A 22172-nucleotide genomic window follows, 5' to 3' on the forward strand; every position below is an offset into this window, starting at 1 on the left:
GGACCGCGAGATCGTGACCTGGCTGAAGTCGGACGCTTAACCGACTGCGCCACCCAGGCGCCCCAAGAGGAAAGAGATTTCTTTTGACAGAGATTAGTCATAGAAGGTTTGACAGAGGATGCATCCTTTGGTTTGGGCATAAAAGAGTAAGATTTTATGAAAAGGAAATGGGGAAAAGTTAGTCTAGGTGCATAGAAGAGGATTAAGAAAGGTATGAAAGTGCTGAGGCAAAAGGTGTATTCGGGGAAAAAAGTGAATGTCCACTTTTGATGGAGGGTAAGGTGCCACATGGAGAAATAATAGTGTCTTAAATTCCACTCTAAGGAATTAGAGTCTGTTCAGCAGGGAATGATAAGCCATTGGAGGTTTTGGAAGCTAACTGAAGAATGGATTGAAGAGAACCTGAAGACATTTGTGAGGCTATTTGAAGAGTCCAGGTAGGAGATACTAAAGGAAGTATCAGAGCAGTGACAAGTATAATGAACAGAATAGAACATGGATAGGCAGTCTGCAAAGGAAATCAACAAAACTTGAAAACTGACCTATTTGGAGGAACAAAGGGGAGAGAGAGAAAGGGAGAGAGAAGTTGAAAATGATTAGACAGTGGTGGTATCATAAAATACCAGAATTTTATGGTATTAGAAAGCAATTTTATTGGAATTAGAAAAATAAGAAAGATAATTGATTTTAGAATGGGAGTATAATGTTTTATTTTAGTTATTCTGAGTTTGATGGAATTCAGATGGAAATGTTTAATAGGCATGCGGATCCATAGGAATAGAATTTAGGGTTGTGGTTGTGATTGAAGATGTAGACCTATGGGGCCCCCTAAAGAAGTGACAGTTGAAGCCGTGAATGCCGATACAAATATCAGAGGGGAATAGTGGCTGAAAGGCAGAGCCTAGGGGACTCTCCCTTGGCAGAATATGGGAGACTGAGGGTCACTGCTAGGGAGGAGAGGAGGGGAAAATAGAATGGGGTAGGATCAGCTCAAATGAGGCAGATAGGAGTCTGAGGAGGATGGAAAGGTCAACAGGGTCAAATACTTTAGAGAGCACCAGGAGGAAGAGAGTGCAGAAAGTGGCACAGAGCTCAGAAGAGAAGATCATTGGTGATGGGTAAGGAAACAACTTTGGCATAGAATGGAGATGTTCTTTTGACATATTTAGTGATAACAATTACAGAGATGGAACTATGGAGGGGTAGTTGGAAGTGGTGGGAACAAGAATATACTGAGTGGGCTAACCTCTAAAAAGAAAATGGACATACTCTGTAAGAGGAGGGCAGAAGGAGAGGGACTAAGAGAGACACTGTTAGTGGGAAGCAGTGATCTTAAGGTAGCTCTTAGCAGGGTAGAGAATAAGAAATGTGTTCATTCTTTGAAATTAAAAAATAATGTGTTATGGGAAAATTAGGTTAGTTTCTTCTTTAAACCATGCATTTTATATATACAATGGAATACTACTTGACAATGAGAAAGAGTGAAATCCTGCTATTTGCATGGATGGAACTGAAGGGTATTATGCTAAGTGAGGTAAGTCAGAGAAGGACAGATATCACATGTTTTCTCTCATGTGTGGAACTTGAGAACTTAACAGAAGACTATGGCGGAAGGGAAGGGGAAAATTAGTTACAAACAGAGAGGGAAGCAAACCATAAGAGACTCTTAAATACAGAGAACAAACAGGGTTTTTGGGGTGTGGGGGAGAGGGGATAATGGGTGATGGGTTTTGAGGAGGACCCTTGTTGGGATGAACACTGGGTGTTGTATGTAAGTGATGACTCACAGGAATCTACCCCCAAAACCGAGAGCACACTGTATACACTGTATGTTAGCCAACTTGACAATAAATAATATTAAAACAAAACAAAACACCCATGTATTTTAGTCAAGGGAAACTGAAAGGACCTTCTAAGTGACTCTACTGTATTTATTTTTATAGATTCAGTGTCCAGGACAGGACTTACATATAACCACATATAATAAATAGTTATTGGAGAATATGTTGTTGGGCTTCAGTACTGATAATTATAGGAAAATGTTTTTGTGACTTGGAGACCATTGGTCTCAGTGTCCTTTCAGTGGGAGGAGGGCACTTTAGGCCTCTTTTGGGGGACATATTAGAGATCTTGGGGGACATATTGAGGTTGCTGGTATCTCTTCAAAGTGGCTAGGATGTTTGCAATCCACAAAACTTTGGTGGGAATAAGACCCAATCAGAACCAAGTATGTTATGCTAGGTCACTCTTTGTAATATAAGGAGAGTGTTCCCAGACAGAATAAAACTGGTAAACTAAGCAAAGAGGGGTTTTTAATAATATTTATACCTTCATTCCTTAATTCATCATTCACATTCATTCAGTATTCCACAATATTTACCAAGCATCTGCTATGTGCCAGATACTATTTTACATGTTGGAGACAGACAGGGCCTCTCTACTCGTGGAGATTACATTGCTATGAACAAATGACAATGTTATATGATGTCATGTAATGATGAGTGCTGTAGAGAGAAGATAAAGCAGGTTAAAGAGATAAAGAATAATGGGAGGTTTGGATGAGACATCGCACAGAATGCCCTTGGAAGGTCTCTGATGAGAAAAACTAAACAGAAATCTGCAAGAGCTGAAGGGAGCATGTCCCAGAAGGAGAGAACACCGATGCTAAGACTATTAATTCTTAGATGAGAGTGAACTTAGCACATTTTAGGAAGAGCAAGAAGGCCAGTGTGGTGGAAGAAAGGAGCAAGTGGGGAGTAATAGAGATGATGTTGGAAAGAAAGACCAGATCATGGGGGATCTTGAAGGCTTTTATTCTCAGGCTGATGGGAAATCATTGGATGGGTTTTGAACAGGAAAGTAACATGTTAGGGATTATGTTTTCAGAGGATCATTCTGAGTGCAATGTGGAAATAGGTCATCAGTGGGCAAGACCTGAAGCAAGGATACCAGTTAGGAAGTAACTGCTCCAGTAATCCAGGGAAGGAAAGACAGAGATGTGAATAAGGATGATAATGGTGGTAATGAGGACAGGTGGAAAGATTCTAGACATATTTTTAACTTTTTAAATTATAGCTTTATTGGGGCGCCTGGGTGACGCAGTCGGTTAAGCGTCCGACTTCAGCCAGGTCACGATCTTGCGGTCCGTGAGTTCGAGCCCCGCGTCAGGCTCTGGGCTGATGGCTCAGAGCCTGGAGCCTGTTTCCGATTCTGTGTCTCCCTCTCTCTCTGCCCCTCCCCCGTTCATGCTCTGTCTCTCTGTGTCCCAAAAATAAATAAAAACGTTGAAAAAAAAAATTACAGCTTTATTGAGATGTAATTCACATACCATAAAATATCTTTTAAATGTACCCAAAGTGTTAAATTCAGTTGTTTTAGAGATAGATATGATAGGACTCAATAATGGAGTTGATTCAAAGTATGAAAGGAAGAGAGAGACATCAAAGATGTGTCTCCGATTAGGGATTAAGTGACCATATGGACACAGGACAGGGGTGGGGGCATTTGCTGAAATTCAGAAAACAGGGGAGAAGAGAAGTCCCTGTATCACTGGATTAGGAGATGACCTAGAAGCACATAGAAAAATACCTAGTATGTTGTAAATGTGAAATATATTTTTGGCTCTTCTTTTTCTTAGATACCATTTTCTCTCTATTTTTGGACACAAAGAGAAAATCAAAGGTCCAGTTGCTGAAATCAGGAAATAGAGTCAGAGAGTTTCAGCAGGAGATTGATGTGTTGTTCGGAACCCAAGCTGTGGGTCTAGGTAGTTTTATATTTCTAGTTTCTGGGGGCTGGAATAGTCTTAGTTATGGCAGAGGATTAATTTCTCCTGGAAGCCAGATAACAAACTATCATGCAGGATATTTTCTCTAGGAAGCCAGAGAGCAAATTGTCATGTTGGATATTTTTAGTGGCCATAGAATGGCTTCTGTTGGTATCCTCTTATGGAAAAAAAAAAATAAGAGCACATATCAGATGGTGTATCCTTGTTGTCCAATAAATCATTGATATGTAAAATTTGGTGATCTCCATCGGGATTCCCCACCATTAATTCTACAAGCTCGACTGTGATGTGCCAATAGCTTTTGTGAGTTGTATTTATATAATAAATTTATAAACTTTAAGACTTATATATACAACTCACATGTATAAGGCTTAAGTTTAACAGTTATTATTCACATTCATTACTAACATTATGGATAAAACAACCGGAGAAAGGCCAACTAGATTGAATGTGGAGAGAGAAATCCAGAGATAAAAAAAATTTTAATTTATTTATTTTTGAGAGAGAGAGAGAGAGGGGGAGAGAGAGAGGGAGAGAGAGAGAGGTGGGGTAGGGGAAGAGAGAGAGGGAAAGAGAAAATCCCAAGTAGGTTCTTCCTTGTCAGTGCAGAGCCTGACTGGGGCTTGAGCTCAGGAACTGTGAGATCATGACCTGAGCCAAAATTGAGTCAGCTGCTTAACTGACTGAGCCACCCAGGTGCCCCCAGAGATAAAAAATTTTTGATGGGAAGCACTTGGTTTGGACTCCTGCTTTATCCTAAACTTTGGGACTCATTTGTCTGTTATCTACTTTTATGTAATCAACCACACCAATGCTTAGTGGCTTAAGACAACTTATTATCTCTTCTCCTTTTGTGAGTTGAATGAGTTCATCTGGGCAGACTTCCCTTGCGGTCTCTCATACAGTTCCACTCATAAAGTTGCTGAGACTGGAGCCATGTGCAGGTTCAACTGGTGGGGTGTCCAAGACGGCTTCTTAATCACATGGCTGGCATTGATTTCTATGATCCTTGGAGCGGTCTTTCTTTCTAGCAAAGTAACTTGGATTTCTGTTATGGAAACTCAGGGCTCTAACAGGCAGAAAGTAGAAACTTCTGGTTCTCACAAAGACCAGGCCCAAAGCTCACGCTGTGCCATTTTCTTTTTGGTCACAGCAGTCAAAAGCCCAAGTTCCAGATGGTAGAGGAATAGATTCCATCTTCAGATAGAGGTGTGGCATGCACATAGGAGGGAAAGAATTGATGACATCAATTTTGGAGACAAACTGCATTTATTCAGTATTTAATCAACTTGTAACCATTCTCCTCTCAGAGAGGAATTTCCAAGACTTTTACAAAAGACTATTTTTTTTTTAATTTTTTTTTTTAACGTTTATTTATTTTTGGGACAGAGAGAGACAGAGCATGAACGGGGGAGGGGCAGAGAGAGAGGGAGACACAGAATCGGAAACAGGCTCCAGGCTCTGAGCCATCAGCCCAGAGCCCGATGCGGGGCTCGAACTCACGGACCGCGAGATCGTGACCTGGCTGAAGTCAGACGCTTAACCGACTGCGTCACCCAGGCGCCCCTCAAAAGACTATTTTTTAAAAAAAAATAATTAGATCAGGAAATAAATCTAAACTAAATATCTGGTAACTAGTACTAATATTAAGTCCATTCTGTGGTTAGAAAATCAGAGATTTGCAATTGTTTTTGTATCTTACAAAACTTATCCAACATCAGGAAATTATTCTGACACATAGTTCCTTACTTTAGAGATATTATAAGTCATTAGATGCCGTTCCTCAAAAAACTGATAAGCAGATTTCAATTCTCCTGCAACTCTTTGTTGGTTTTCAGGATCAATCATTTGAGTACTCTTTGATTTTATTTGTAAGACTAGATCTATAGACCACTGCAAAGAATAATTTCCAGAATCATCCTGGTCATAACTTTTGGTCAATGTGATCCATTCAATTTAACAATGCAGAGATGTAGTAGATATGGACAATAGTATGTGCCTTGGTCAATCATGTCCTATGTGTCAGGTCAAGAATAGAGTTACACAGAGTGGGAAAACAAATGATGTGGTACCAGTTTGAGAAGGAACAAGTCCAGAATGGACTGGTAGATGAAATGATAAGTGGGAGGAGTCAGCAAGAGTTGGCAGGTATAAAATCAGGAGCCAACCAGGAGTACCGCCAGGAGATTCTGGAAAAATGAGAAGAGCAGACAGCCCAAGCAGGACAAGAACCAACATAAGAATGAAGCAGCAGTCCAGGAGAAACTCCATCCCCAGGGTAGCAGCTAAATAGCAGTATAGAAGCAGATAAGTAAATTATGAACAAGTTGCTTTAAATACTTAATAAGATGGACACAGGGCCAGGCTAGAAGTACAGAAAGCAGCAATTGAGAAAAAACATTCACGAATTGAACCAATAATTAGTCAAGACAGGAAAGTCTTTTAAACTCAGCTGCTCAACTCCTTCCAGTCATCCCCAAAGAAAGTACCCTTAGATTGGGCAAGAATCTGTAAAATCCGTAACACCTGTGGTTAAAGAATTCCCCATTTTTATCATTATGAAGAGTTATTTCACTCCCCTCTTATAATCATGAATTTTCAGCTAACCCATGTAAAATATTTCCAGAGTGCTTGGCATGTGTTATTTAATGAATGTTGGTTCCTTCTCTTCTTTTCTTTTAGTGGCAGGGTATGCAGCAGACCACATAGCAAGAAGCAACTCTTGGCCCACCTCATGAAGGTAGAGCTGAGGAGGCTCTGTAATCAGCATGTTGACAGGGCTCACTTTGATGGTGTCTTTCAAGCAGCCCCACACTTCTGACCCATTTGAATAAAATTATAGTCATCATCGTTTTCTGAATTGTGCATGTAGATTCCAAGATAGGAAAAATTTGACAGTCTTGAAGAGTGGTTGCCTACCTAGTGAATAAAATAATCTGCTCTGATCCAAGTTCCTTGGAAACAAAGTTAAACTGGACTGACAGATGTTAAGGCCCTCCAAAGGAAAAGATTTAAAGGTCACACTGGTTTCTATGATAAGGACTCCATAGAATTTTTTTTAGAAAAGTTCTAACATTGACTCCTTCATTTATTAGGAAATCTAAATAAAGATTTATATGTTAAGGTAAAATGACCTCAGAGGGAACATCATGAGAATCCAAAGTGTAACATCCTGTATTAGCAGAAATTCTCACCAGCACACCCAGATAGAGAAGGCCAATGACAAATACCGTAATTCAAGTGAGGAAAGGCAAAGGCAGACTTAAGTTCCAGAACTACCCAATTAATCAAAGAGCCTGGAACTATTCCCAGGATGCTTTTTTTCCTTTCTTTCTTTTTTTTTTTTTAAGTCCAGACAAAACCCCAAGATAACCTTTATACAATTAATCTAATGCCAATGGGATGTAGGAAGGTAGTTAAGAGATCTGCTATAACAAAGGGGTTTTACAGAAAATAAAGTGATTTGTAAAAGGAGACTAGGGCATAAAAAATAAACACAAATCATTTGTGTGGTAGTTGCAGGGCGAGCTGGGGAGGGCTGGGAAGAGCATTTAAGGGAAAAAAGAAACAGTTCTACAGTGTGGAGGAAGTTGATCAGACTTCAGCTTCCCCAGAGGATAAGTATAATTTAATTATTAGCTTGTACTTGGCACCAGATTTATTCCCCACACAACGACTTTAACTCAAACCTAGGAAAAACCCTGCAAGAGAAGAGACATTTTATTTGAAGTTGGGTGCTATGGTTGAAATAATAAGGAAATATTTTTATTCTCACTGATGAATTCCAAGTGGAAATTCCACATCCCACAGTGGCCAATAGAAAAGGTAGTTGAGAGCATTGTTTATATCCCTGTGGAAAGGTCTTGTCTGTGATTACTTGGGGTCCATAGATGGCTTTGTGTTGTATCAAAGATCTTATAGTTGAATCTAATTGGAGCACTCTCATACTTCCAAGAATTTTTAATGACAGAATATTTTAAACTTTGGCATTTTCTAGAGAATCAAATAAATATTGTAAACAGTTCTCATTGGCCCATATACAATGTATTAGTGAGGTAGTTCAAGTGCTTCTGACTTTACCCACTCACTCCTTGAGAATTTACCTAGAAATACATCTGTTCAATTTGACCAACTACAGCTATAAAATACTCTCTAAGAATGTCATCTAACACAACAGATGCCAGTAGAAGGTATTTTTCCCCCATACCATCAGTTTCTTTTTCAATTATTAAAGATGAAGCTTCCAGACATAGTCTCCTCTATATTCCTGCAATTCCACTTCTAGGTGTATACCCAAGAGACCCAAGATATGTCCACCTCAAAGATATACAAGTATGCTCATAGTTACTCTATTCATAATAACCAATGACTTCAAACCAAATGTCCATCAATAGTAGAATATTACAAAATAATGAAAAAGATCAAGCTATTGTTATATGCAACAACATAGAATCTCACAGACATAATGTTGTGTGAAAGAACCTAAGCACAAAAGAAAACAATTATGATGACATTTATATAAAGTTCAAGGACAGATAAAACTAACTTATGGTGACTGGAGAACGGTGTGGAGGTTCCTCAAGAAACTAAAAATAGGGGCTTCTGGGTGGCTTAGTCAGTTATGAGTCTAACTTTGGCTCAGGTCATGATCTCACCGTCCATGAGTTTGAGCCCCGCATCATTCTCTGTGCCGACAGCTCAGAGCTTGGACCCTGCTTTGGATTCTGTGTCTCCCTCTCTCTCTCTGCCTCTTCCCCACTTGCACTCTGTCTCTCTCTCAAAAATAAAGATTAAAAAGAATTAACAAAAAAAAAAGAAACTAAAAATAGAGCTACCCCATGATCCAGCAATTGCACTATTAGGTATTTACACAAAGGTTACAAAAATACATATTCAAAGGGGTACATGCACCCTAATGTTTATAGCAGCATTATGAACAATAGCCAAACTATGGAGAGAACCCAAATGTCCATAGAATGATGAATGAAGAATGTGGTATATGAGTACAATGGAGTATTACTCAGTTTTCAAAAAGAATGAAATCTTACCATTTGGAATGACATGGATGGAGCTAGAATGTATTATGCTAAGTGAAATAAGTCAATCAGAGAAAGACAAATATATGATTTCACTCATATGTGGAATTTAAGAAACAAAACAGATGGACATAAGGGAAGGGAGGAGGAAGAGAAGAGAGGGAAACAAAACATAAGAGACTGTTAATGATAGAGAACAAACTATGGGTTGATGGACAGAGGTGGGTGGGAGAAGGGTATTATGGAGGGCACTTGCTGTGATAAACACTGGATGTTGTTAAGTGATGAATCACTGAATTCTACTCCTGAAACCAATATCGCACTGTATGTTAACTAACTAAAGTTTAAATTTTAAAAAAGGAAAAAAAAATCCTAACTTTTGACGACAGAAGAGTAGTGGTTATCTTTGGAGGATATTGACTGGAAGTGCACACCAGAAAGACTCTGGAAGCCTAGAAATGTTTTATGTCTTATTGGTGTGGTAGTTCCATGGGTGCACACACATGTAAAAAGTAATTGGGCTGTACTTAAGATTTAAACACTTTACTGTATGTATAATATACCCCCCATTTATAAAAAATGAAGAAAAGGGAGCCTTTTCAGAAGTTTATATTCAGAGATCCAAAATTTGTGCTTATCCTCAAGACACTAGCTCTTCATTGGTGATACAGTGATGGCTGGATCCAATAATTCCCTGAGAATACTTTTGTGGCCCACAATTTTAGAAAAGTAAGGATAATAGGAAATTTTAATCAAAATAACTTTTCAATACACACTGGGCATCAATACTAATGATATAAGCTATTTATCATGCATATGATACACAGTACAGAATGTGGGTTCGATTTTATTAGACTCAGACCAGGAGTTCGTGAGTTTTAAGGGCTTCTGTGTATTTGTTGATTTTCTTCTCCACATTCTTTTTGGCCTGTTTCCATAGCCTCATGAGCTGCTTTTTCTTCTGGTAATGGATCTTGGCTTTCTCCTTCTTCTCCTCTAGGGTAACTGTTACTGCCTTGTATATCCAGCCAACCTCATGAGCCAGGTGCCCCAAGTAAGCAAACTATTGTGTAGGCTTCAGATGCACAACCTTCAGGGCAGGAACCACCATCCACTTTTTCTTGTCATAGGGTGGTGGGATCCCAACACACACCTTGAGGCGGTCCAGGGCAGACTAGCCTCCCTTGGTCTTGTGGGGCCGCATGCCTCAGACCATCCTCCCAAAGATGTGGCTGGGTGCCCTGAAGGTGTAGGGGCCATGGGATGGGCTGGTGTTCATCTGCTTGCAGAGGAAAGCCAAGTACTTCAACTTGTTTCTGTAGGAATTGCCAGAAATGATGATGCCCTCACAGCACACAACTACGACCTTCCTGCCTAGCAGCACCTGTTTGGCCACAATGGCCACCAGGTAGCCCAAGAATGACCGTTCACCATCTGGGGCGACCACCTGAGAAGAGAGGTTCAGTTATTTTTAACAAATATTTTTGTCATTTCTTCTTATCTTGTGTTTAAAGAATCCTCTTTAAATATGGTGAAGAGTAGGAACCTGAACCAGGTAAATAGACTCCTTTAAGGGATTCTTATAACAAAGCTAATTTCAGTCTGCCTTGCTATGTCACAAATACATTGCCAAGGGAGATTATGGAAGAAGGAGAGTAATCCCTTTTTATAAAATGGTTTTACCTCAGTTTTCCTCAAGTAGAGTGGTCTCCCACTGTTGCTTCTCTGATTCTAGTTAATCTTCAGGAGTAATCAGTAAAAGTATTAGACATCATTAAAAGAAAGAACCAATTTTCAATCAGCTTAAAAAAATCCTTTACCTTGATTTGGTTGATTTTTCTTAATGTTCAAACAAACTGTTTATGTCTGCAGGAAGCACATGGTTCCATTTCAAGGAGAAGCTCTCTTCCCATTTAGGTGTTTTGAATCATTTAAGGAATCAATACCTAGTGGAACAACAGAAAACACTGATAGGCAGGTCCCACTAGGGTGCTATGGACATGAGTCATGATTGGAAATCCAAGAGGTAAAGTCAGTTGGGAAGAGTTTCATTCTCAAATGAATATCATTTCTTTGGGGGACAACTTTGGTTGGATAAAACTTTATTGACAGCTGTGCCCCAGCAGTCCACAGTGCAACCAAATGCCTGTGAGAGTACTTGAGTTCATAATAACCCTTGTCTCTGATTCAATTTCAAAACCAAGTTTCTTGGCCGCTGTTTTGAAACTACGACAAAAGGTCAAATGAATCTCAGTGATGGTCATGGAAAAATGACAACTTAAAAATGAAGCACTGAAAACAAGCATCTTGTGGAAACTCGGAAAGCCAGTGCTTTTAGGGTAGAAGTTCCAGCCTGAGGCTTGATGGGTGAATAGGAACCCAGGAGGCATGTGGGGTTGGGGTCTGACTAACAACAACTTAGGTGCACTCTTGTTCGCTGCTTCCCAAGAAAGGAGTCTTACTGCAGCTAGTTGTGAAGATTAGCAGGTAAATTTTCAGTCAGCATTATTTGTTAGTTCCTAGACAGTTTATGAACATTAATATGACATTGGAACAAAATTCTTTGAATGTTATAATGTAGAGTTTGGCAGGCCGTTATTTTAGTGGTTTAGAATGAATTATTCAATAACTGCTTGTGTTGAACACCCACTAAGTATCAGGTGCTGTGGTACATGTGTGTACACGGCAGCTTCTAACCTCATGGTATTTATAGAAATGCTCTAAGCCTGAATTTCTTCATCTAAGATAGTGTTAAAAAGAAATGACACGCCCCCAAATGGAGTCAACTTCTGCTAAGCCCCACCAACACTTGTGAATACTAACCTAACTGCAGTTTTATCCTTTCCCTGGAATGGGATTTTAGACCAGGCTGGAATTTCCTGATCAGCACTATGAGGTTAATCTGTCTTCTCCTAAGGGAAGGTAAGCTCACCTGAAGTAATGCAGTCTTTTAAAATTCCTTGTCTCACCTCCTTTCTGCCTATAAAATCCTTCCATTTCCAGCAACTCCTTGAAGTTTCCTTTTGTTTGCTAGATGGGATGCTGCCTGATTTATGAATTGTTGAGTAAAGCCAATTAAATTTTTACATTTACTTGGTTGAATTTTGTTTTTTAACAATAGGAACCATCTTGTGCAATTGAGGGTTAAATGAGGTCATGCATCTCAACTTTTTACATTGTGTGGCAAATAGCAAAGCCTTATGTTACCTGTAGTCACAGATATAGACAGACTTATGCCTCTGAGAAGGGGTACATCAGTCAACACGAAGGCAGAACATTAGGAAAGGTGTCCTTGAGGAGTTGGGTGCTTATGTATGACCTGAAGGAAGAGGAGAAGAGAGCCAGTAGAAAGAGGAGACTTCCTCCAGATGGAGTGGAGGTATAGGGCGCAGAAGTGAGAGACAGTTGGCAGGAGTTCAGTTCTGAAGCTCCCCTGAGCTCCAGCTGGGGGTTGAGAAGAGATGAGGCTGGCTGGGTGAGGTGTGTTGGTCAACCAGCTCTGTGGATATCAGCTGATTTTCACAGTATGAATCTTCCCATTGAGGCTGCTTTCAGCTACCAGCAGTTTAGCAACCAGCACACAAAACTCCTGGATCTTCAAGCATTAGCTCTGCATCAGGTTCAAGTGATATCCAGTATGCTCTCATTGCTGGGGTAAGAGTTTGGATGGTTTCTAGAGCAGCAGGTTGTACTGACAGTACTTTGAGCTAGGGAAACAGAGTATCAGGTCAGAGTTTAAGAAAAATTACTCTGGCTTCAGCGAGGAGAGGGCAAGTCTGGACCAGGAAGGCCCGTAAAGTAATCCAGGCCACAAATTAAGGTAAATTTAGTAGAGGTAGTAACAGTTGCAATACAGGAAAAAACTGGATTTAGAAGATAATAGAACAACAGATGATTGATCAGGTGCGGAGATTTAGGAAGTGGGAGCATCCAAGGAGTAAATCTGGAATTAGGGTACACTTTGTACCAATAGTATACTTCAGTGGATGGCCATTTGGAGCAAGCTGGCCAATATTGTCTGTCAGGAGTGATAAGCATTCCTGCAACCCAGTCATCTGGATCCAGAGGTTTACTCTTGACTGTATCATTATATTGTGCCTCCAAATGTCTGTAGCATACATCAGATAGAAGAAAAATTGCCTTATTAGTGAAATTACAAATAAGAAAAAATGCAAAGGAAAATCTCTAAAAGAGAAAAGACTTGAATGAACACTTCATAGAGAAAGAAATATGAATGACCAATAAACATATGAACAAAATGTTGATCCTCACTGACAATTAATGAAATACTTTTCACCTATTACATTTGCAAAGATATATAAAACATGAATACCATAGGATCTATAAAGTGTTGACATCTACTTCTAGTGGAATACTGTATAGCCATTAAAAGAATGAGATAGAGAGGTACTTAGGTGGCTTAGTCAGTTAAGCATCCCACTTCGGCTCATGTCACGATCTCACAGTTTGTGAGTTCGAGCCCCGTGTCGGGCTCTGTGCTGACAGCTCAGAGCCTGGAGCCTGCTTTGGATTCTGTGTCTCCCTGTCTCTCTGCCCCTCCCTTACTTGCACTCTCTCTTTCTCTCTCAAAAATAAATAAACATTTTTTAAAAGTTAAAGAATGAAGTAGAGTTAATGTTCTGCTAGGAAAGAGTTCCTCAATATGTTAAGAAGTGAAAAAAAAATAAAGGCTTAGAATAATAGCATTCTAAGATACTATTAAAAATAGGCAATGTATATGCAGACATGTGCTTATAAATGGTCAGAAAATGAAGATAACAGAAGAAATGATCTTATGTCTAACTCTGGAGAGTGGAATTTGAGGCCTAATGGGATATAGACCATGGGGAGGAGTGGAGAGTCTTTTTTTTTTTTTTTTTTTTTAACATTTACTCATTTTTGAGAGTGAGAGAGACAGAGCATGAGTGGGGGAGTGGCAGAGAGAGAGGAAGACACAGAATCCGAAGCAGGCTCCAGGCTCCGAGCTGTCAGCACAGGGCCCAATGTGGGGCTCAAACTGACGGACTGCAAGATCATGACCTGAGCCAAAGTTGGACGCTCAACCGACTGGGCCACCCAGGCGCCCCAAGAGTCTTTTTTAAGATACACTTTGTTATAGAAAATTTCAAACATATACAAGTAAAAAAATGATATAATGGACCATGTACTCATCACCTACGTTCAACAATTATCAATATTACTTGATTATGCTATCCTTTTGTTCTATTTGAAAAAAATACCACTAGCATGTATTATTTTCATATTAAAAAAATCCAACGTAGTGGAAGTGATTTGCCCCAGTGACCTTACAGCCATGGGCTTGTTGCTCCAAACTTCAGTCCCCAGAACTAGGAGAAGGCTTCACAGACTGAGGAACATTAGCCACTTTGCTCTTAAATTCTGTCAGCTGTGTAGCTAGAGGGACGGATAACTTTATCCAGATACTATAAGATGATCCTTAATTTAAAAAGCAACATCAAAGGAAGACTGTCTGCTCGGTAAGGGGGAATTTAATATGTTTACTACCCTCCGCCGACACTCCCAGTCCATGTTTTTATTAAGGAATAGCTTGATTTATCCTGCAGCTGATTTTTATCTCTGTATTAAGATTTACTTCATTTCCCAGCAGAGCCCAAAGCTAAGAAAACAGTGCCTTCCTCTTCAAGTTGGTGTGTCTTGGGTAACCAGACAGCTGCTGCCAGATGTGACCCATGGTCACAGTGGTCTGGTGGATGCCTCACAACAGAAGTTTAAGAGCGCTTAGAAAAGTATAGAGATTCCCAGGCCCCACTTGGGATATGCTGCCAAATTCTGAGGACTAAAAATGAGGATACCTGCTCCCTGCGTGCATCCATTCATCTACTCCACACTCACTCCGCATTCCCTATTGTGCCAGGCTCTGTGCTAGAGTTCGAGTTGTAGAGTGGAGCAACGCATGGCCTCTGACCTTCAGGAGCGAATCAAATCTGGAATCAAACTTTCAAGATTTGCTCTGTTTCCTCTGCCAGGATTACTTTCCTATCTTGTCTAACTCTTCTCACTCGTCCTTCAAAATTTAGCTACGAGTTGCCATCTCTGATGAATGCTTTCAATTTATTGTTTCCTCTGCCAGGAGCACCCTTCCTCTCTTGTCCACCTACACTTACTCATCCTGCAAAACTGAGGTCACCAGTCCCCATTGCCCTGCCTGCCTCCTCAGATCCAAGCTAGTTACTATGCTTATCAGATTGCATTATGGATTCTTACGTGTCTGCCTTCCTTTAGGGCAGGGCCTTTGATTCTCCAGTTCCTCCGCATTTTATTTAGTACATTTATTTGGTACATTTATGTAGTCATTGAATTAATTCATAAAGAGGTGCAACAGCATAATTTCTCTGGGTATTATGCTACTTTGGGACTCGTAAGTGCTTTCAAAGATAACTTTCTTGGTCGTCGGCCCCTCTATAGCCGATTCTCAATTTCTCTACTCTTCTAAAACACAAATCTTATCTGAGAGGGCTTAAGGCTTTGAATAACAAGAGCAGATATGTGTCTGGGGGCCCAGCTTTAAGCAGCTAACATGTACTACTTGTTCCTTTGAAATAGACATTAGTGTCAATTTTAAAACCCTTGCTTGATCCTTTCTATTTTAAATACTTTAAATATGAGAAGAAATTGGAATTTACAAATATTATCATGATATCTGCATCCTGCTATGAAGACTTTGGACAGTATGAATCATTGCAGGACTTTTGTATGATTGTAGAACTCTTAAGAAAGACTAACCAACATAAGCTAGGTGAAGGATCATCATGTGTAATTCCTAGACCAGGAGACAGAGACTTAGCTTCTACTTCCTTTTGAGGCCTTGGTTTCTTCATTTGCAGAAAAAAAAAAAAAAAAAAAAAATATATATATATATATATATATATATATACACACATATACACATACATATATACGTATATATGTATGTGTGTGTGTGTATATATATATATATATATATATATATATATATATATATATATATGAAAATTAAAAAAGGAATTGGTTGAGTGTTTTCAGGGGTCCTTCTTGGCTTTAAGATCTATGAGTCCATAATCCAGGAAGCAAATATTTTCAGTAAATTGAAACAAAAAGTTTAATTTTTTTAGCTGATCTCAGGATCTTTTCTTCTGTCAATAGCCATTGAAACACTGGGAAGTCTTGTAATATTCTTTTTTTGTTACTAGTCTTTTCTGTGAATTGAGACATTTACAGATAACAAGAAGGGAGGGGAAAAATGCCCAGTGGGAAACTGTCTTCAAAAGAAAATTCCAGTGTCCATTGTTTCTCTTGATTTCTTTTTGGCAAAGGTATCTTAATTCCAACTGCCATTGAATATTTTGAATTTAATCCAATGGCACAGATTCCATGCTTACTTATGACTCTCCTGCCAACAGCTCCTGCTATGGGTGGGAACCAGCCATTCTACAGCCAGTCTTAGTACCTGAGCTTCTGGGATATGCCAGGCTCAAAGTCTCCCATGACACTGCTTGTGCCAGGATAATTGTGGGCACCACTGCCTTCCCAGCAATAGGAGTGCCAGAGAACTTCTTTATACTAGGGTTTGTTAAATTTCAGTTCAAATTTCTATTTAATGTTAATCATTCTGCTGAGAGGAATCAGGTACTACTGATTGATAAGTATCTTCTCAATTTAGATTTATATCAAATACCAGAGAGGAAGAGATAAGAAACGGGCTTAACCCAAAAGAGAATGAAAATAATAACTACTAATAATTATCATGTGCTAAGTCTTTTCTCACTTATTCCTCACACAACACTATTATATGCCCCATTTTATAAATGAATAAATCGAGATTCAGAGAAGTTAGCATCTAGTCTAAGATTATGCATTCTACCAAACTGGTGTTCAGATCTAGAATATCTGACTCCATAGCCTGTGCATATAACCACTATGCTGTATTCCCACTTAAGAACTGTGTATGGTCTTCTGTTAAGTTTCTCAATTTCCACATATGAATGAAATCATATGATATCTTTCTCTGACCACAGGGGAAGGGAAGGAAAAATAAGTTACAAGTAGAGAGGGAGGCAAACCATAAGACATTCTTAAATACAGAGAACAAAATGAGGGTTAATAGGAGGGGGGGTTTGGGAGGGTGGGGGAGATGGGTGATGGGCATTGAGGAGGGCACTTGTTGGGATGAGCACTGGGTGTTGTATGTAAGTGATGAATCATGGGAATGAATCTACTCCTGAAGCCAAGACTACACTGTATGTTAGCTAACTTGACAATAAATTAAAAAAAAAAATAAAAATAAAATAAATAATATAAATTTTAAAAACCTCTGTATGGATGCAGTCAGAACTGGGAGACAGTTTTGAGCAGAATCATTGATATAAGATTTTTTAATGGATTCCAAAATGATAATAGAATCTGATCTTCAGCATGTCTCATGAGCTAAAGTCACAAGAGATAATTTGGATAATACAGAAATAGAAGTCTTCACTAAATAAAGGATAAACTAAAGAAACATCTACTAATGCAATTAATCCAGGAGCAATTAATAAGTGTGTTAGTTATGGTAAATGATTTCAGCTGTACAACAAATGCTCCTGCATCTCAAAGGCTTTAGCACAACCGACAACTGTTTTTCTCAGTCCAGTGTGGTCAGTAGGCAGGCTCTGCTCCACACAGTTATCCAAGACAAGATCAGGACTAGTGTGAGGGGAACAGGGCACTCAGCTCAGGTGCAAAATTTGTGAGAATGCCAAAAAACTTAGAAATCACTATAAATAATATTTTAATGCAATATTTTAAAAAAAATCAAAACTAGTGCCAAAAATGCATGATAAAGTATCAAAATTTTAAATTAAGATAGAATCCAACAGAGCCGGAATAAGGGTGAGGTGACTGAGACTGAGTCATGCTGGCTAATTAAAGGCAAATTTTAAAAATCCAACTAAAAGTAGATGACCTTTACTCAGGAAATGCAGATTCATACATATGAACAAAACAAAAGGACTCATTATTGCCCCCTCCCACCATGCCTAGGCTCAGAGTAAAGGATAAAAAGCATCCCTAGGGGCGCCTGGGTGGCGCAGTCGGTTAAGCGTCCGACTTCAGCCAGGTCACGATCTTGCGGTCCGTGAGTTCGAGCCCCGCGTCAGGCTCTGGGCTGATGGCTCGGAGCCTGGAGCCTGTTTCCGATTCTGTGTCTCCCTCTCTCTCTGCCCCTCCCCCGTTCATGCTCTGTCTCTCTCTGTCCCAAAAAAAAAAAAAAAAAAAAAAAAAAAAAAAAGCATCCCTAGACCAGTGCAGGGGTGGGGGGGGGGGGCGGGGGCAATGCATTTTTTTCATTGTTCCAGGCAAGGCCACAAGGCTGTAGACTGGAATGAGCTTAGTTTTGGCAACCTTGAGATTCCAAGGAATTGGGTTTGCCCATCTGGACAGGGAGGACCAGGTCTTGTACTTAGTTGATGGTTGCCCTGGAAAAATAGCCCCAAAGAGCCTTTTGTTTAAAGAACTAAGTGAGCTAGTTGAAACTGCTTTTAATGCAAGCCCAACAGACTTCAATTAATTGAAAGCATAGTCTGCTGGTCTTAGAAACCTTTGTTATACAGTGACATATGCTGCCAGGCCTGGGACTCAAGAGAGGACACACTTGTGCAGACAGGTCCTCTCAGCAGCCACGGCCCACATGACTGTATTTCTTTTTCTTCTTGGCACTTCTCACGCTCTGACATTTTCTTATTTAGTTGTTAACTCATTTATATCTGTTCTCAGGGCAAACCCACCACATGTGAATACAGATGGTCCCTGACGTACTATGGTTGGACTTAATGATTTTTTGACTTTGTGATTGTGCCTAAAGTGATATGCACTCAAGTAGAAACTGTTGGAATTTTGACTGTTGATCTTTTCTGGGACCAGGGGTATGCTGTGTAATACTCTCTTGTGATGCTGTATCGGGGCTGCCGCGGGCTCCCGAAGAGTCACGTGATCCTAAGGGTAAGTTGCGGACCCCCTTAGAATCATTCTGTACCCCCATGTAACCATTCTGCTTTTCACTTTCAGTACAGTCTTCAGTAAATTACCTGATATAGTCAACAGTTTATTAGAAAATAGGCTCTGTGTGAGATGATTTTGTCAAACTGTAGGCTAATGTAAGTGTTCTGGGCTTGTTTGAGATTGCTATGATGTTCGGTAGGATAGGGATATTGAATGCATTTCACCTTATGCTATTCTCAACTTACAATGGATTTATAGGTCCATAGCCCAATTCTAAGTCAAAGAAGAGCTGTACCAAGGGATCAGTGACCTTGTATTTCTTGTCTGTCACCTGGGACATAACAGGTGCTCAATAAATATTGAAATGAATAAGTAAGTTAGAACCAATCTGTTGGTTCTGCCTGAACTCCTTTTTCTTCACGAAATTCTACCACAGTGATTAGCACAGAACATACACTCAATACATGGCCACCATAATTACTGTTATTGTGGAGCTACAAATTGCCCTCATAAGGAAGGATAATGATAGTACCACATTCAGGCCTCTGATACTATAAAAGAAACCTGTTTATTTAATTTAACTTATTTTTATTTTTTATTTTTTTAGGAGAAAAAGGACTTTATTAAAAATATGAGGCATTCCTTCAGACTCAGGGGAGAGCTAGACAATGAGGTTCAATCCTAAACTTTCAGAAATAATACCCTAAATTACTCCACAAATCAGTCTGATTAAAAAAAAACAAAAACCTGCCAACGTCAAGCTTCAGATACTCCAGTTTGTGTCTCTGTCTTCTGAGAACCAGGAACACCACTTTATTGCATCCAGCATTGTCCGCCATTCCAAGGCCAAAATTCTGTGGGAATCATGCAGCCATTTAATTATGGCAATCCCAGCTGATGCCAGCTTTATCATTATGTTGATTACTTCTGTGTGATCACTTATGTCTGACTGGAGGAGCTAGATCATTTTATTACACCCTAGCTGGGAGGAGAAGCTGGAAAATGAGTTGTCTGACTTTTACCAGGGAAGGCAGCACTCAAAAGTCCCCTCAAGAAGCAGAGGGCTTCAAAAAATGCTGGAAAGCAGGAAAACATAATAAATGACCACTATAAATACAACCTGATATCTATAATATGGTCTTTTAGTTAAAGCAAACTTTTGGTTAAAATAGTCATTTCAGTCAACTAGCTAATGAATTCAAACAAAGAAGAAACTCTCTATACTTCCATCTAAGGCCAATTCTTCGTGTCTACTATATCCATCTTCTCTCATTTCCTCAAGAGCATTGCTCCAAAAGGACATTAGGGGTTTTATTTCTTTTTTTTTTTTTTTTCTAATTTGTATCTTATTTCTACCACTTTTTTTTTTCAATATATGAAATTTATTGTCAAATTGGTTTCCATACAACACCCAGTGCTCATCCCAAAAGGTGCCCTCCTCAATACCCATCACCCACCTCCCCATCAACCCTCAGTTTGTTCTCAGTTTTTAAGAGCCTCTTATGCTTTGGCTCTCTCCCACTCTAACCTCTTTTTTTTTCCTTCCCCTCCCCCATGGGTTTCTGTTAAGTTTCTCAGGATCCACCTAAGAGTGAAAACATATGGTATCTGTCTTTCTCTGTATGGCTTATTTCACTTAGCATCACACTCTCCAGTTCCATCCACGTTGCTACAAAGGGCCATATTTCATTCTTTCTCATTGCCACGTAGTATTCCATTGTGTGTATAAACCACAATTTCTTTATCCATTCATCAGTTGATGGACATTTAGGCTCTTTCCATAATTTGGCTATTGTTGAGAGTGCTGCTATAAACATTGGGGTACAAGTGCCCCTATGCATCAGTACTCCTGTATCCCTTGGGTAAATTCCTAGCAGTGCTATTGCTGGGTCATAGGGTAGGTCTATTTTTAATTTCTTGAGGAACCTCCACACTGTTTTCCAGAGTGGCTGCACCAATTTGCATTCCCACCAACAGTGCAAGAGGGTTCCCATTTCTCCACATCCTCGCCAGCATCTATAGTCTCCTGGTTTGTTCCTTTTGGCCACTCTGACTGGCGTGAGGTGATATCTGAGTGTGGTTTTGATTTGTATTTCCCTGATGAGGAGTGACGTTGAGCATCTTTTCATGTGCCTGTTGGCCATCTGGATGTCTTCTTTAGAGAAGTGTCTATTCATGTTTTCTGCCCATTTCTTCACTGGGTTATTTGTTTTTCGAGTATGGAGTTTGGTGAGCTCTTTATAGATTTTGGATACTAGCCCTTTGTCCGATATGTCATTTGCAAATATCTTTTCCCATTCCGTTGGTTGCCTTTTAGTTTTGTTGGTTGTTTCCTTTGCTGTGCAGAAGCTTTTGATCTTCATAAGGTCCCAGTAATTCATTTTTGCTTTTAATTCCCTTGCCTTTGGGGATGTGTCAAGTAAGAAATTGCTACGGCTAAGGTCAGAGAGGTCTTTCCTTGCTTCGTCCTCTAGGGTTTTGATGGTTTCCTGTCTCATATTCAGGTCCTTTATCCATTTTGAGTTTATTTTTGTGAATGGTGTGAGAAAGTGGTCTAGTTTCAATCTTCTGCATGTTGCTGTCCAGTTCTCCCAGCACCATTTGTTAAAGAGACTGTCTTTTTTCCATTGGATGTTCTTTCCTGCTTTGTCAAAGATGAGTTGGCCATACGTTTGTGGGTCTAGTTCTGGGGTTTCTATTCTATTCCATTGGTCTATGTGTCTGTTTTTGTGCCAATACCATGCTGTCTTGATGATGACAGCTTTGTAGTAGAGGCTAAAGTCTGGGATTGTGATGCCTCCTGCTTTGGTCTTCTTCTTCAAAATTCCTTTGGCTATTCGGGGCCTTTTGTGGTTCCATATGAATTTTAGGATGGCTTGTTCTAGTTTCGAGAAGAATGCTGGTGCAATTTTGATTGGGATTGCACTGAATGTAAGAAACCCTGTTTAGATTATACCAAGTTTTGCATGTATATTAACTCCACATGAATAAGCTCTTATCAAAGCCAACACATTTTCTAGGACTTTATATGATTCTTGATGGATAATGGACATGGAAAGAGTTCTAGAAAAGTGGCCTTGGGATGGCAGCTTTTGTGAATGTTAAGTACACCACATTAATGGATCATTAGACACACACTGATGTGGTCATGCACACACATGCACACATATACATACATAGGAAGGTAGATAGGCATATATGTAGATATACAGGTAAACCATAGATAGATGTATGTAATGTTCCTGACACATAGCACTCAACACACAACATTAGCACTCACAGCAGAGTTCTTGCCCATTGATTTCTACATCATCAAGCACCACTTATCAGCTAAATGGCTCAGAGTTGGCATC

The 22172-nt window shown here is 39.6% G+C and overlaps 1 pseudogene; it reads right to left on the reverse strand.

Moving 5' to 3' along the window:
* Nucleotides 1-9654: 9654 nt before the first annotated feature.
* Nucleotides 9655-10509, reverse strand: LOC123600035 (annotated as a pseudogene).
* Between the last annotated feature and the right edge of the window lie 11663 nt (nt 10510-22172).

Source organism: Leopardus geoffroyi, chromosome C1 (genome assembly GCF_018350155.1).
Source record: "Leopardus geoffroyi isolate Oge1 chromosome C1, O.geoffroyi_Oge1_pat1.0, whole genome shotgun sequence".
Taxonomy (NCBI): domain Eukaryota; kingdom Metazoa; phylum Chordata; class Mammalia; order Carnivora; family Felidae; genus Leopardus; species Leopardus geoffroyi.